Source organism: Aotus nancymaae, unplaced genomic scaffold (assembly GCF_030222135.1).
Source record: "Aotus nancymaae isolate 86718 unplaced genomic scaffold, 86718_ANA_hifiasm-v0.15.2.pri h1tg000016l, whole genome shotgun sequence".
Classification (NCBI taxonomy): domain Eukaryota; kingdom Metazoa; phylum Chordata; class Mammalia; order Primates; family Aotidae; genus Aotus; species Aotus nancymaae.
The window spans coordinates 48,353,642-48,367,393 of record NW_026988428.1 but is presented as its reverse complement, the minus strand read 5'-3'; the positions used below and the strand labels follow the sequence as shown (position 1 = coordinate 48,367,393).

The window sequence follows — 13,752 nt, the reverse complement described above, 5'->3', positions numbered from 1 at the left end:
CTAGTGGATGATCTTGTGATCAACTACAAGTTTTCTCCAAAGATACCACCTTTTTAAATGTGTGTGGATGAGTTCTAGGTGAAAATTGTTAGGTGTTATTTTTAAAGGAAAAAAAAAGACAAGAAAAAAGTGACAGAGTGTAAAGCCTAGGCTGTTAAAGATCTATAAATAAAAATGGGGGAAAACACCTGTGCTTCCACCAGAATTTCAAAATTGTGTATCAGTCTATCAGCAATAGAAAAGTAATTTTGTTTGTTTTATTTTTATTAAAATTTAATAGCTCCAAACATGTTTCTTCAATCCTGGTTCTTATTCACCAGAAAATATATATTAATCACATGTTCATTTCTCCCAGGAAGCCAAAGAAATATCCTGATAATGCTTTCTTAGGAAAATGTTTTAAAATGGTATTTTTTATTTCAGCAGGACTGCTTTTGTGAAGGCTTGGAAGATGTCTAATTGGGCATGTAGCAAAAGGAAAGCTGTGAAAGGAGTTTGATTGTGATGCTCTTTCATTTTATAGCTCAGTGCCACCATCATGACAGTCCCCTGCAATTTTTATTCTAAGAAGCTGTACATCTGACTGTCCCCAGATGTCATGGTATCCCTTTATACTTTACTGTACCAGCCCAAGATTCGAAACAAGTGTTGGCTAAAATTCCTTCTCTTCAATTCTCCATGCTTATTGTGCAAAGCCACACAGCTGATAGGGACTGCAAACACAATCTCTAAGCTGTCTTATCACAGACACTACAGACTTGAAGAAGGAATACAGGTTTACTAACAATAAACTGTGCCCCAAGGAAAGAAGCAGAAGTCATCTTGTGGCTCTCACTAGCCTGGAGTGTGAAATTAAACCAGTTCCCCACCTCTCTGGGCTTCCTTTTCCTCATTTAAAAAATAAAGGGTGTGAAACTCAGGATCGTGGTTACCTCTGAGAGGAGATGGGGATAAGATCAGGGAGACGCATATGAGTGTGTTTTCCTGTGGCTGTTAATTTTTATTTCTCAAGTTGGGTGGGAGGGGTATGTAAATTTCGTTGTCTTATTCTTAATACATTCTGTATGCCCAAAATACTTCATATAATTTTAAAATAATGTACTCAGAAGCACTCTCACATTCTTTGATCTCACAAAGGTATCCACCAGTTACCTCGCTGCCACTGCAGAATTCTTCCCCTCTTGCTCTTAAGGTCATGTCTTAGCTCCACATACCCTTTTGAGGGAATGCAAGAGATGTGAAATCCTCTCCTCAGCAGCCAGTTGGGAGCACAGCACCTTCTCTAAGGGGCTAGATAGGAACTGCATCGGCCTAACTACCTGACCATCAACCCCAAATGTGATCCCACAGTTGCCAAGAATCAACTCTCCGTCATGTGTTTTTTTTCTCCCCAACAGTTTAGAAATGTGTTCAGACATTTAAGAAACCCATGTCCTTTGGACTCAACTTTAAAAGATGAGATATTTGATGCTAAGAATCTCAAAATTCCTTACAAGTGAAATAAGATATCTTATTAAAGACAATAAGTAGGATGATGAGCTAAAGATTCACCTGTGTTTCATTTTGCCAGTTTTGTAACAAGGTATCAGTAAATTCCCTCATCCAGACTTGTGAAGGAAGTTCATAAGAGAGGAACATGGAAGTACATCCTCTCCCTACTTCACCCTGCCCTGTCCCAGGACTGCTAGTCTAGGCTCTGAGCAAGAACCCTCAGGGGCCACTGAGCTAAAAACACCTGACCAAAAAGAAAACTAGCTCCATTGAGCTTTCATCTTCTACTTCAAGTCCTCCTCTCTCTGTCACTGACTTTTAGTTAGTCCATCAAAGAAGAAATCAGTATTCCTGAAACAAAGTTGTTTATAGTAGTTCTTCCCAAATATTCACTCACTTATTTGAAGGCCTCATGTCTGAAGACATGTTTATTTCAGAAGCATAAGCATCCCTGGCACACCGACATGGCACTCAGGGTGCCCGACGCCTTTAGGCTTCCACCTTGGTAAGTCAGAGATTTACAACAGATTACAAGAAAGATATCTGACTAATCATCTTAGAGCCAAAATATGGCACAGTCATAGAATCACAGGGTTAAAAAAGAATCCAAACATGTTCCACCTCCCTCCCAAGCAGGAGTCCCTTCTAGAGGATCCCTAATGGCTGGCCACAAAGACACAGCTTAAGCACTTTCAGTTATGGGCACACAGTATTTTGCAGGACAGACAATTTCAATTTAATTAATCAAACATGATCCTTGTATTGAACAAGCACTTACTCCCTTGTAATTTCCACCCCATCATTGATGGAAAAAAGTGAACAGAGTGGGTGCAAAGGAAAGTTCTGCCTCTCAGTACGCAAGATCTCCCGCCAGACAACAGGAAATCAGTCACAAATGCTTTGGGTTAGGTTTCCCAACCACCTACAAACCCTAATAATAGCATCTAACTAACTTTTCTCTACACTGCCCTCAAGGAATTTACAAGAGGCAATGTCAAAAGTCCTACTGATATCCAGGTACATTATTTAATCAGCATTCTCCCAATTTCTTTAACACTATCAATAAAAAAAAAATTAAACAAACATGAAAATGACCATGGCTAGTAAGAACACAGTGATCTACAAGGGGGAAAACCCAGCATATTATTTTCAGTACGGCACTTAGAACTGAAAGAAAAGGGAAAGACTGAAAGGAGAGAATGCTTTCATCTCTTCAGCTCAAATATAAAGACCTTACATTCAGCCCACATTTTTCACCTGGTGCTATTTCAGGTTTGCTGACAGCACTAAATGTTTTTCTTTAAAGAATGAATGTAGAAAAGAGAGTGGCTTGAAATGACATTCACCATTTCTCTCCTGAACATTCTATGATGTCAAGGAAAATTAACAAGTCTATTTACTATCTGAACTACCAACATATACTTAAATAGACATTTATATTTAGGCACTGCTGAAAACACATTATATTTTGTAATTACTGATATGCTTTACAAGAAACAGGAAAACATGAGTTGCACAAAATTAGGTTTAGTTCATCTTCACGCAGATGTTTTCCTCGACAGGAGAGATGCTACTAAAATGGAATCCCATCAATCAATCCACAGCCCACAATTCTCCCTCTAGGATTCTTCTGCTTTAAGCAGCAACAAGAAGTGGTTCCTTCTCCTGATACCTAAGATTGGAAATTCCTAGAAAACAAAGATGGCATCCAACACATCTCATTCCTTCTGGCAATGTTTAAACTGTAAGTGAAAGGAGATGTTGCCTTATTCTTCTAAAGAGGATTTTGGCTTTTAGAAAGACATCTTTTGAATAGGTGGAAGCAGTGTGTTGGATGGGAGGAAAAGCATTCAGCTAGAAGTTGGGGACCCAAGTGCAGTCTTGGGTCTTCCACTAGGCAACATGAGAAACCGGCAACTTGCTCACACGCCAGCTCGTGGTTTCCTCTCTCTAAAGTGACAGAATTAGCTTAGTTGATCTTTAAGTTTCTTTTAAGCCAGTGTCTCTAAGTGTTGTCTGAAAGCCACCTGTATCAGAACCACCCATGGGCCAAATATCTGCATTTTCATACATTCCTGGGATGTTTCTTACACAGTTCAGTTTGAAAACCACAACTTTGGCTGGGTGCAGTGGCTCACACCTGTAATCCCAGCACTTTGGGAGGCCGAGAGGGCAGATCACAAGGTCAGGAGTTCGAGACCAGCCTAGCCAGCATAGTGAAACCCTGTCTCTACTAAAAATACAAAAAATTAGCTAGGCATGGTGGTGGGTGCCTGTAATCCTAGCTACTTGGGAGGGTGAGGCAGGAGAATTGCTTGAACCAGGGAGGTGGAGGTTGCGGCGAACCGAGATCACACCACTGCACTCCAGCCTGGGTGACAGTTCGAGACTCCATCTCAAAAAAAGAAAAAAAAGAAAACCACAACCTCAAGATCTAACATTCATGATTCTGTGTATTCACTGAGTAACCATTGTCTTCTTCGCACTAAGCTAGATGTACCTGAAGCCCCTAACATTAAGGAACTTGCTACTTTAAGGGAAAAAAATTAATATACTTGAAAAACAGAGCAGGTGCCGTGGCTCATGCCTGTAATCCCAATACTGTGGGAGGCTCAGGCAGTGACAGGAGTTCAAGACCAGCATGGGCAACATGGCAAAACGCCATCTCTAAAAAACATTTTTTAAAAATAAGCCAAGCATGGTGGCATGCACCTGTAGTCCCAGCTACTTGCAGGGCTGAGGAGTGAGAACTGCTTGAACCCAGTTAAAAACCAGCCTGGGCAACATAGTGAAACCCCATCTCTAAAAAATTTAAAAATTAGCCCAGCCTGGTGGCACATGCCTGTAGTTCCAGCTACTTAGGGGGGCTGAGGTGGGAGAATTGCTTGAGCCCAGGAAGTCGAGGCTGCAGTGAGCCATGCTCACGCCACTGCACTCCAGTCTGCGTGACAAAGTGAGTCTCTGTCTCAAAAAACGAAATAAACAAACAAACAAACAAAAAAGAATCTTTAGTACTGGAGGAGTACAGAGGAGCCATCGTCCATGAGTGCTGGGATAACGGAGGCTATGGGAGTGGGAGAGAGAAGAAATTGAGCAGCATCCAGGTGGGCAAACAGGATTTTTACAGATGGACCATCAGAGGGACCACAAGCCCTGTCACAGGAATGAGCATGGTCTACAGATGCCTGGGTGGGAACAGAGCTATGACCAGTGCCATAGAGTCAGTCTGTGAAACAGCGGGAACAGTTTTGGATAGGTCAGGAACGGGGCAGTCAAAGTACACCTCTAAAGCAACCTATCTGAAAACAAAACCATCCTCGTCCCCTCAGAAACTTACCCTCATCCTTCTAAGCCAGGAGATTATGAGTTGCCCTTTCTCCCCTATTACTTTTCCTTTCATCCCTGTATCCCTTTTCCATCGCCAAGTCCAGTCCATTTCACCTTGTAAGTACTGTCACTGTTCCATTCTGTTTCCACCCTTCACTGCCTCCTTGCAGGCCTTCCTGCTGTCAGATTGTCCCTTTGAAATCCATCCTTCACAGAGTTGCCCATGGAGTTGACTTAAAACACAACTCAAACCATTTTCCTCCACTCCTTAAAATCTTTCAGGTCCACAGTTCTTCTATTCCCCTTTCCAAAGGGTCCACAGAAGCCCTAAAACTCCAGCAAGTAGACTCTCTCAATTCCTGAATTACTGACCTGAAACATCAAGTCCGAGCGCCTTACAAGGCACTGGGGTCTTCCTTGAGCCAGTCCCTGAATTCCAGCCTTCTGGCAGTCCCCCTCACGCTCATGCAATATGTTATCAACAGGCCTTGACACATGCTGCTCTCTCAAACACGAATTGCATCTCTGCTCTGCAACAGAGCCTTCAACACACACAAACACACACACACAGACACACACACCCTCATACGTATGTGCACCCCTCCCCGCCTCATACACACACAGAGCCTAGCCAACTCCTATTCTTCTGTAAAGGTAAAATCAGATATGAATTCCCTCAAGGAAGCCTTTCCTGACTTATCCAACTCACTCCACTCCTGCCCCCCAGGCTGGATGAGGTCTTCTCTCTTCCTCAGCCCCCAGCCCCTCTGTACACTCGGTGCACTTCCCACACTGCTCTAGGAGACTGTGGGCTCCCGATGACAGAGCCCATGTTTTCTTCTGTGTCCCTGCACCTGGCACGTTACCTGACATTTAGAGGTCCTCAATAAATATTTGGAGAAGTTAATATAGAGTATAGAAAATGAGGCTGAAGCATTTTTTTCACTGTAGTTAGAACAAGGAAGTGCTGAAGGACTTAGAGAGCAAGGAAATGACCAAAGCAATAAGCATGGATCATTACTCTGGCAGCAAAATACCGGGCTCCTATTCCAGGCCCTAGCTCCTAGATGACATCTCTAGCCACACTCTGGGCCAAAAGGGAACCCGATGCCTTAAAGGGAAGGACCCAGCACTGGCAGGGTTCATCACCTGCTGACTAAAGATCCCTTGGACCCTGAATAACAACCAGCAACATCCAGGGAATATGCCATGGGCCCTGAGCTCTGAGACATGCTGGCTTCAGGGGAGACCCAGCATATTCCCAGCTGTGGTGGCTATGGTGAAAGGCTCATTCTGTGTTAGAGCAGAGGGAATCTAGAAAGACAGCCATAATCTACAAGTTGGGTTTAATTCAACATTGATTCAAAAACAAAAGGCAGAAAACTAACCATGGATTCTCAATAAAGGTTTATTTAATAAATTAATCCATTTGGTGGCAATGGGGGGGTAGGCAGGCAAGATGGCAGAATAGAAGCCTACACCATTCATGCCCCCTGCTGCAACACCAAATTTTAACAACTCTCTGTACACAGAGAAGCACCATAACAAGAACCAAAAATTAGGTGAATAATCACAGTATCTGGTTTGAACTTCATATCATGGAAAGAGGCATTGAGGAGGGAAGGAAAGACAGTCTCGAGTTGCAGATGCCACCCCTCTCCAATCCCCTGGCAGTGTCCATAAGACATGGAGAAAGAGTCTGTGCATGGAACAGGAGAGTGCAGTGACTGAGGGACTTTACACTGAACTCAGTGCTGCTCTGTCACAGTGCAGAGCAAAGTTGTGCTGGGCGCAGCCAGCATTCACACACAGATGGAACACTTGAACCAGACCTAGCCAGGTGGAATCACCCATCTCAACTGTTGGAACTGCCATCCCAGGCCAAAGTGTTCTGGGGTCCTAGGTAAACTTGAACAGCAGTCCAGGACACAAGGACTGCAATTCCTAGGCAACTCCCAGTGCTAGGCTGGGCTTAGAGTCAGTGAACTAGGGTGGCACATAATCTAGGGAGGCACAAGCTGTTACGGCTATGGGAAGGCTTGCACCATCCCTCCTCCAACCCCGGGCAGTGCAGCTCATAGCAATGAAAGTGACTCCTTCCTTCTGCTTAAGGAGAGGAGAATGAAGAGTAAAGAGGACTTTGTCTTACATCTTGGATACCAGCTCAGCCACAGCAGGATGGGCAACAGACAGAGCAGCAGAGTCATGAGGCCCCTATTCCAGGCCCTAGCTCCCAGATGACATTTCTGGCCACATCCTGGGCCAAAAGAGAACCCACTGTCTTAAAGAAAAGGACCCAACACTTGCAGGGTTCATCACCTGCTGACTAAAAGTCCTTGGACCCTGAATAACAACCAGCAATATCCAGGGAGTATGCCATGGGCCCTGAGCACTGAGAAATGCTGGTTTCAGGGGAGACCCAGCATATTCCCAGCTCTGGTGGCTATGGTGAAAGGCTCATTCTGTTTGAGAAAAGCAGAGGGAAAAGTAAAGGGGACTTTGTCTTGCACCCTAGGTACCAGCTCAGCCACAGTAAGGTAGAATAACAGTAGGCTCTTGGGGTCTCTGAGTCTAGGCCTAGGCTCTTGGACAGTATTTCCGGACCTGCCCTGGGCCGGTGGGAGCCCATGGCCCTGAAGCATGAGTCCCAAGCCTGGCAGCATTCACCATAAGCTGAGGGAAGAGCCCTTGGGCTATAAGCAAACATTGGTGGTGGCCCAGCAGAACCCGCTATGGACCAGTGGTGGTGGTGGCCACAGGTAGAGACTCGTCTGCCTGTGGTAAGGGGATGGAAGAGTGGGAAAAGCTTTGTATTGTAGTTTCAGTGACAGCTTGGCTGCAGTAGAATTTAACATCAGGTAAACTGCTAAGATTTTAAACTCCAATCCCAGGATCCCAGACAACATCTCTAGACACACCTGGGGCCTGGGGGGAACTCACTGCCCTGAAGGGAAGGCCCAATGCTGAGCCAGCTTCAGGTCTGACACAGCACAGTTCCAGTGGTAGTGGCCACAGGGGTGTTTGCATCATCAAACCCGTAGTTTCAGAGGGCTCAGCACAGAAAGACTCCATATGTTTCAGAGAAATTAAAGGAAAAGAATTCTTCTGCATCTTCTCAAAGACCATGGAAATGGTACCTCTAAAAGTCTGCAAAAAAAAAAACCCACAGCATTACTGGGCTTGGGGCCCAAGTCCCTTTGAAGACCTGGTGATAATTTGGATATTTATTCCCATCCAAATCTTATGTTGAATTATAATCTCCAATGTTGGAAGTGGGGCCTGGTGGGAGGTGTCTGGATCTTGAAGGCAGATCCCTCATGAATGACTTGGGTGATAAGTGAACTCTTATCACCCCTTGGTGATAAGTGAACTCTTATCACCCCTTGGTGATAAGTGAACTCTTATCACCCCTTGGTGATAGGTGAACTCTTATCACCCCTTGGTGATAGGTGAACTCTTGCTCTGAGTTCAGGTAAGATCTAGTTTAAAAGTGTGTGGCAGCTCCCCCTATTTAACTCACTCTCTCTCTCTCCTGCTCTGGCCACTTGACATGTCTGTTCCCTCTTCACCTTTTGCCATGATTAAAAGCTCCCCAGGCCTTCACAGAAGCCAAGTAGGTGCCAGGGTCATGCTGCTTACACAGTCTGGACAACCATGAGCCAATTAAACCTCTTTTCTTTATAAATTATCCAGTCTCAAGTATTTCTTTGTAGCAATGCAAGAATGGCCTAATACCTAGAAAGCCTTCCCAAGAAGAATAGGCACAAACGAGCTCAGATTGTGAAGACTAATACCTAACTCTTCAATGTCCAGACACCAGAAAACATCTACAAGCATCAACACCATCTAGAAAAACATGGGCTCACTAAATGAACTAAATAAAGCACCAGGGACTAATCCTGGAGAAACAGAAATAGATGACCTTTCAGACAAAGAATTCAAAATAGCTGTTTTCAGGAAACTCAAATAAATTCAAGATAACACAGAGAAGGAATTCAGAATGCTATCATTTAAATTTAACAAAGAGACTGAAATAATTAAGCAGAAATTGTGGACCTAAAAAATGCAATTGACACATTAAACAATGCATCAGAGTCTCTCAATAGCAGAACTGATCAAGTAGAAGAAATAATTAGTGAGCTTTAAAGACAGGTTATGTGAAAATAAAAAGAATAAAAGATAATGAAACATGCCTACAGAATCTAGAAAATAGCCTCAAATGGGCAAATTTAAGAGTTATTGGCCTTAAAGAGGAGATAGAGAAAGAAATAGGGAGAGAGTGCTTATTCAAAGAGATAATATCAAAGAACTACCCAAACCTAGAGAAGTACATCAACAATCAAGTACAAGAAGGTTATAAAACACCAACAGATTTAACCCAAAAAAGACTACCTCAAGGCATTTTACAATCCAACTCCCAAAAGTCAAGGATAAAGAAAGGATCCTAAAAGCAGTAAGGGAAAAAAAATAAGTAACTTACAATGGAGCTCCAACATGTCTGCAACAGACTTCTCAGTGGAAGCCTTACAGGCCAGGAAAAAGTAGCATAACCAGGAGAGAGTGGCATGACATATTTAAAGTGCCAAAAGAAAAAAAAACTTCTACCCTAGAATAGTATATCCAGCGAAAATATCTTTTAAGCACAAAGGAAGAAAAAAGACCTTCCCAGACAAGCAAAGGCTGATGGATTTCATCAACACTAGACCTGTCCTATAAGAAATGCTAAAGAGAGTTCTTCTATCTGAAACAAAACAATGTTAATGAGCAGGAAGAAAGCATGTAAGGGTAAAAAACTCACTGGTAATAGTAAGCACACAGAAAAACACAAGTTTAGGATAACACTGTAACTGTGGTGTGTAAACTTCTCTTGACTTAAGTAGAAAGACTAAATGATGAACAATAAAAATAACTAGAACAACTTTTTAAGGCATAAACAGTACATAAAGAGAAACAATATAAAATTAAAAAGCAGGGGGACAAAGTTAAAGTATAGAGTTTGCATTACTTTTCTTTTTGTGTGTTTGTTTACACAGTCAGTGTTAAGTTGTTATCAATTCAAAATAATAGGTTTAAGATAGTATGTGCAAATGTCATGGTAACCTCAAATCAAAAACATACAACAAATACACAAAAAATAAGAAATTAAAGCACACTACCAGAGAAAAATCATCTTCACAAAAAAGGAAGACAGGAAGGAAGGAAAAAAAGAAGAAAGAGAAGCCCACAAAAAACCAGAAAACAAGTAACAAAATGGCAGGAGTAAGGCTTTACTTATCAATAACAACACTGAATGTAAATGCACTAAATTCTCTAATCAAAAGATACAGAGTGGCTGAATGGATGAAAAAAACAAGACTCAATGATCTGTTGCCTACAAGAAACACACTTCACTTATAAAGATACACACAGACTCGGGTGGCTGGCAAGATGACTGAATAGGAACAGCTCCAGTCTTCAACTCCCAGTGAGATGAACACAGAAGGTGGGTGATTTCTGCACTTCCAGCTGAGGTACCTGGCTCATCTCATTGGGACTGCTTAGATAGTGGGTGCAGCCTATAGAGGGTGAGCTGAAGCAGGGTGGGTGTCGCTTCACCTGGGGAAGTGCAAGGGGTCAGGGAACCCCCTCCCCTACCTAAGGGAAGCCGTGAGAGACTGTGCTATGAAAAATGGTGCATTCTGGCCCAGATGCTATGCTTTTCCCGCCATCTTACAACCTGCAGACCAGGAGATTCCCTTGGGTATGTACACTACCAGGGCCCTGGGTTTCAAGCACAAAACTGGGCGGCTGTTAGGGCAGACACTGAGCTAGCTGCAGTTTTTTTTTTAAATACCCCAGTGGCACCTGGAATGCCAGCAAGACAGAACCATTCACTCCCCTGGAAAGGAGGCTGAAGGCAGAGAGCCAAGTGGTCTAGTTCAGTGGATCCCACCCCACGGAGATCAGCAAGCTAAGATCCACTGGTTTGTAATTCTCACTGCCAGCACAGCAGTCTGAAGTCAACCTGGGACACTCAAGCTTGGCGGGGAGGGGGGTGGTGTCTGCCATTACTGAGGCTTGAGGAGGTGGTTTTCCCCTCACAGTGTAAACAAAGACACCGAGAAGTTTGAACTTGGCAGAGCCAACTGCAGCTTAGCAAAGCCATTGTAGCCGGACTGCCTCTCTAGATTCCTCCTCTCTGAGCAGGGCATCTCCAAAAGAAAGGTAGAAGCCCCAGTCAGGGGCTTATAGAACTCCCTAGGACAGAGCACCTGGGGGAAGGGGCAGCTGTGGGCACAGCTTCAGCAGACTTAAACGTTCCTGCCTGCCAGCTCTGAAGAGAGAAATGGATCTCCCAGCACAGCGCTCAAGCTTGGTTAAGGGACAGACTGCCTCCTCAAGTGGGTCTCTGAACCCCATGCCTCTTGACTGGGAGATACTTCCCAGCAGGGGTCAACAGACACCTCATACAGGAGATCTCTGACTGGCATCTGGCAGGTGCCCCTCTGGGATGAAGCTTCCAGAGGAAGGAACAGGCAGCAATCTTTGCTGTTCTGCAGCCTTCACTGGTGACACCCAGGCAAACAGGGTCTGGAGTGGACCTCCAGCAAACTCCAGCAGACCTGCAGCAGAGAGGCCTGTTAGAAGGAAAAATAACAAACAGAAAGAAATGGCATCAACATCAACAAAAAGGATGTCCACACAAAAATCACATCAAAGGTCACCAACATCAAAGATCAAAGGTAGATAAATCCACGAAGATGAGGAAAAACCAGCGCAAAAAGGCTGAAAATTCCAAAATCCAGAATGCCTCTTTCTCCTCCAAAACATCACAACTCCTCACCAGCAAAAGAACAAAACTGAACGGGAAACAAGTTTGATGAATTGACAGAATTAGGCTTCAGAAGGTGGGTAATAACAAACTCTTCTGAGCTAAAGAAGCATGTTCTAACCCAATGCAAGGAAGCTAAGAACCTTGAAAAAGATTAGAAGAATTGATAACTAAAAACCAGTTTAGAGAACACAAAAGACCTGATAGAGCTGAAAAACACAGCAGGAGAACTTTGTGAAGCATACCCAAGTATCAATAGCTGAATCGATCAAGTGGAAGAAAGGATATCAGAGATTGAAGATCAACTTAATGAAATAAAGCATGAAGACAAGATTAGAGAAATAAGAATGAAAAAGAAGAAACAAAGCCTCCAAGAAATATGGGACTATGTAAAAAGACCAAACCTACGTTTGATTGGTGTACCTAAATGTGACAGAGAGAATGGAACCAAGTTGGAAAACACTCTTCAGGATATTATCCAGGAGAACTTTCCCAACCTAGCAAGGCAGACCAACATTCAAATTCAGAAAATATAGAGCCTATTACAAAGATACTCCTCAAGTAGAGCAACCCCAAGACACATAATCATCAGATTCGCCAAGATTGAAATGAAGGAATAAACGTTAAGGGCAGTTAGAGAGAATGGTCGGGTTACCCACAAAGGGAAGCCAATCAGACTAATAGCAGATCTCTCTGCAGAAACCCTACAAGCCAGAAGAGAGTGGGGGCCAATATTCAACATTCTTAAAGAAAAGAATTTTCACTCAGAATTTCATAACCAGCCAAACAAAGCTTCACAAGCAGAGGGGAAATAAAATCCTTTACAGAAAAGAAAAGACAGAAATTTTGTCATCACCAGGCCTGCCTTACAAGAGCTCCTGAAGGAGGCACACTAAACATGGAAAGGAAAAACCTGTACCAGCCACTACAAACACATACCAAATTGTAAAAACCATCAACACTATGAAGAAAGTGCATCAACTAACAAGCAAAATAACCAGCTAGCATTATAATGACAGAATCAAATTCACACATAAGAATATTAACCTTAATTAGCTGGGCATGGTGGCGCGTGCCTGTAATCCCAGCTACTCAGGAGGCTGAGGCAGGAGAATTGCCTGAACCCAGGAGGCGGAGGTTGCGGTGAGCCGAGATCGCGCCATTGCACTCCAGCCTGGGTAACAAGAGCGAAACTCCGTCTCAAAAAAAAAAAAAAAAAAAAAAAAAAAAAAAAAAAAAAAAAAAAAAAAAAAAAAAAAAGAATATTAACCTTAAATGTAAATGGGCTAGATGCCCCAATTAAAAGACACAGACTGGCGAACTGGATAAAGAGTCAAGACCTATTGGTGTGCTATATTCAGGAAACCCATCTCACGTGCAAAGATACACATAGGCTCAAAATCAGGGGATGGAGGAAGATTTACCTAGCAAATTGAAAGCAAAAAAAAAAAAAAAAAGCAGGGGTTGCAATCCTAATCTCTGATAAAACAGACTTTAATCAAAGATCAAAAAGGACAAAGAAAGGCATTACGTAATGGTAAAGGGATCGGTTCAACAAGAAGAGCTAACTATCCTAAATATATATGTACCCAATACAGGAGCACCCAGATTCATAAAACAAGATCTTAGAGACCTACAAAGAGACTTAGACTCCCACACAATAATAGTGGGAGACTTTAACACCCCACTGTCAATATTAGACAGATCAACAAGACAGAAAATTAACAAGGATATTCAGGACTTGAATTCAGATCTAGGCCAAGCAGACTAGACATCTATAGCACTCTCCATGCCAAGTCGACAGAATATATATTCTTCTCAGCATCATATCACACTTGTCATAAATTGATCACATAATTGGAAGTAAAACACTCCTCAGCAAATGCAAAAGAATGGAAATCATGGCCAGGCGCGGTGGCTCACGCCTATAATCCCAGCACTTTGGGAGGCCGAGGCGGGTGGATCATGTGGTCAAGAGATTGAGACCATCCTGGTCAACAGAGTGAAACCCTGTCTCTACTAAAACTACAAAAAATTAGCTGGGCATGGTGGCGTGTGCCTGTAATCCCAGCTACTCAGGAGGCTGAGGCAGGAGAATTGCCTGAACCCAGGAGGCGGAGGTT

The 13,752-nt window shown here is 43.2% G+C and overlaps 1 protein-coding gene across 6 annotated transcripts in view; it reads right to left on the bottom strand.

Moving 5' to 3' along the window:
- Positions 1-13,752, bottom strand: part of TBC1D30 (TBC1 domain family member 30) — a 98,461-nt gene that overhangs the window by 17,496 nt on the left and 67,213 nt on the right. The gene's annotated exons all lie outside the window — the stretch shown is intronic.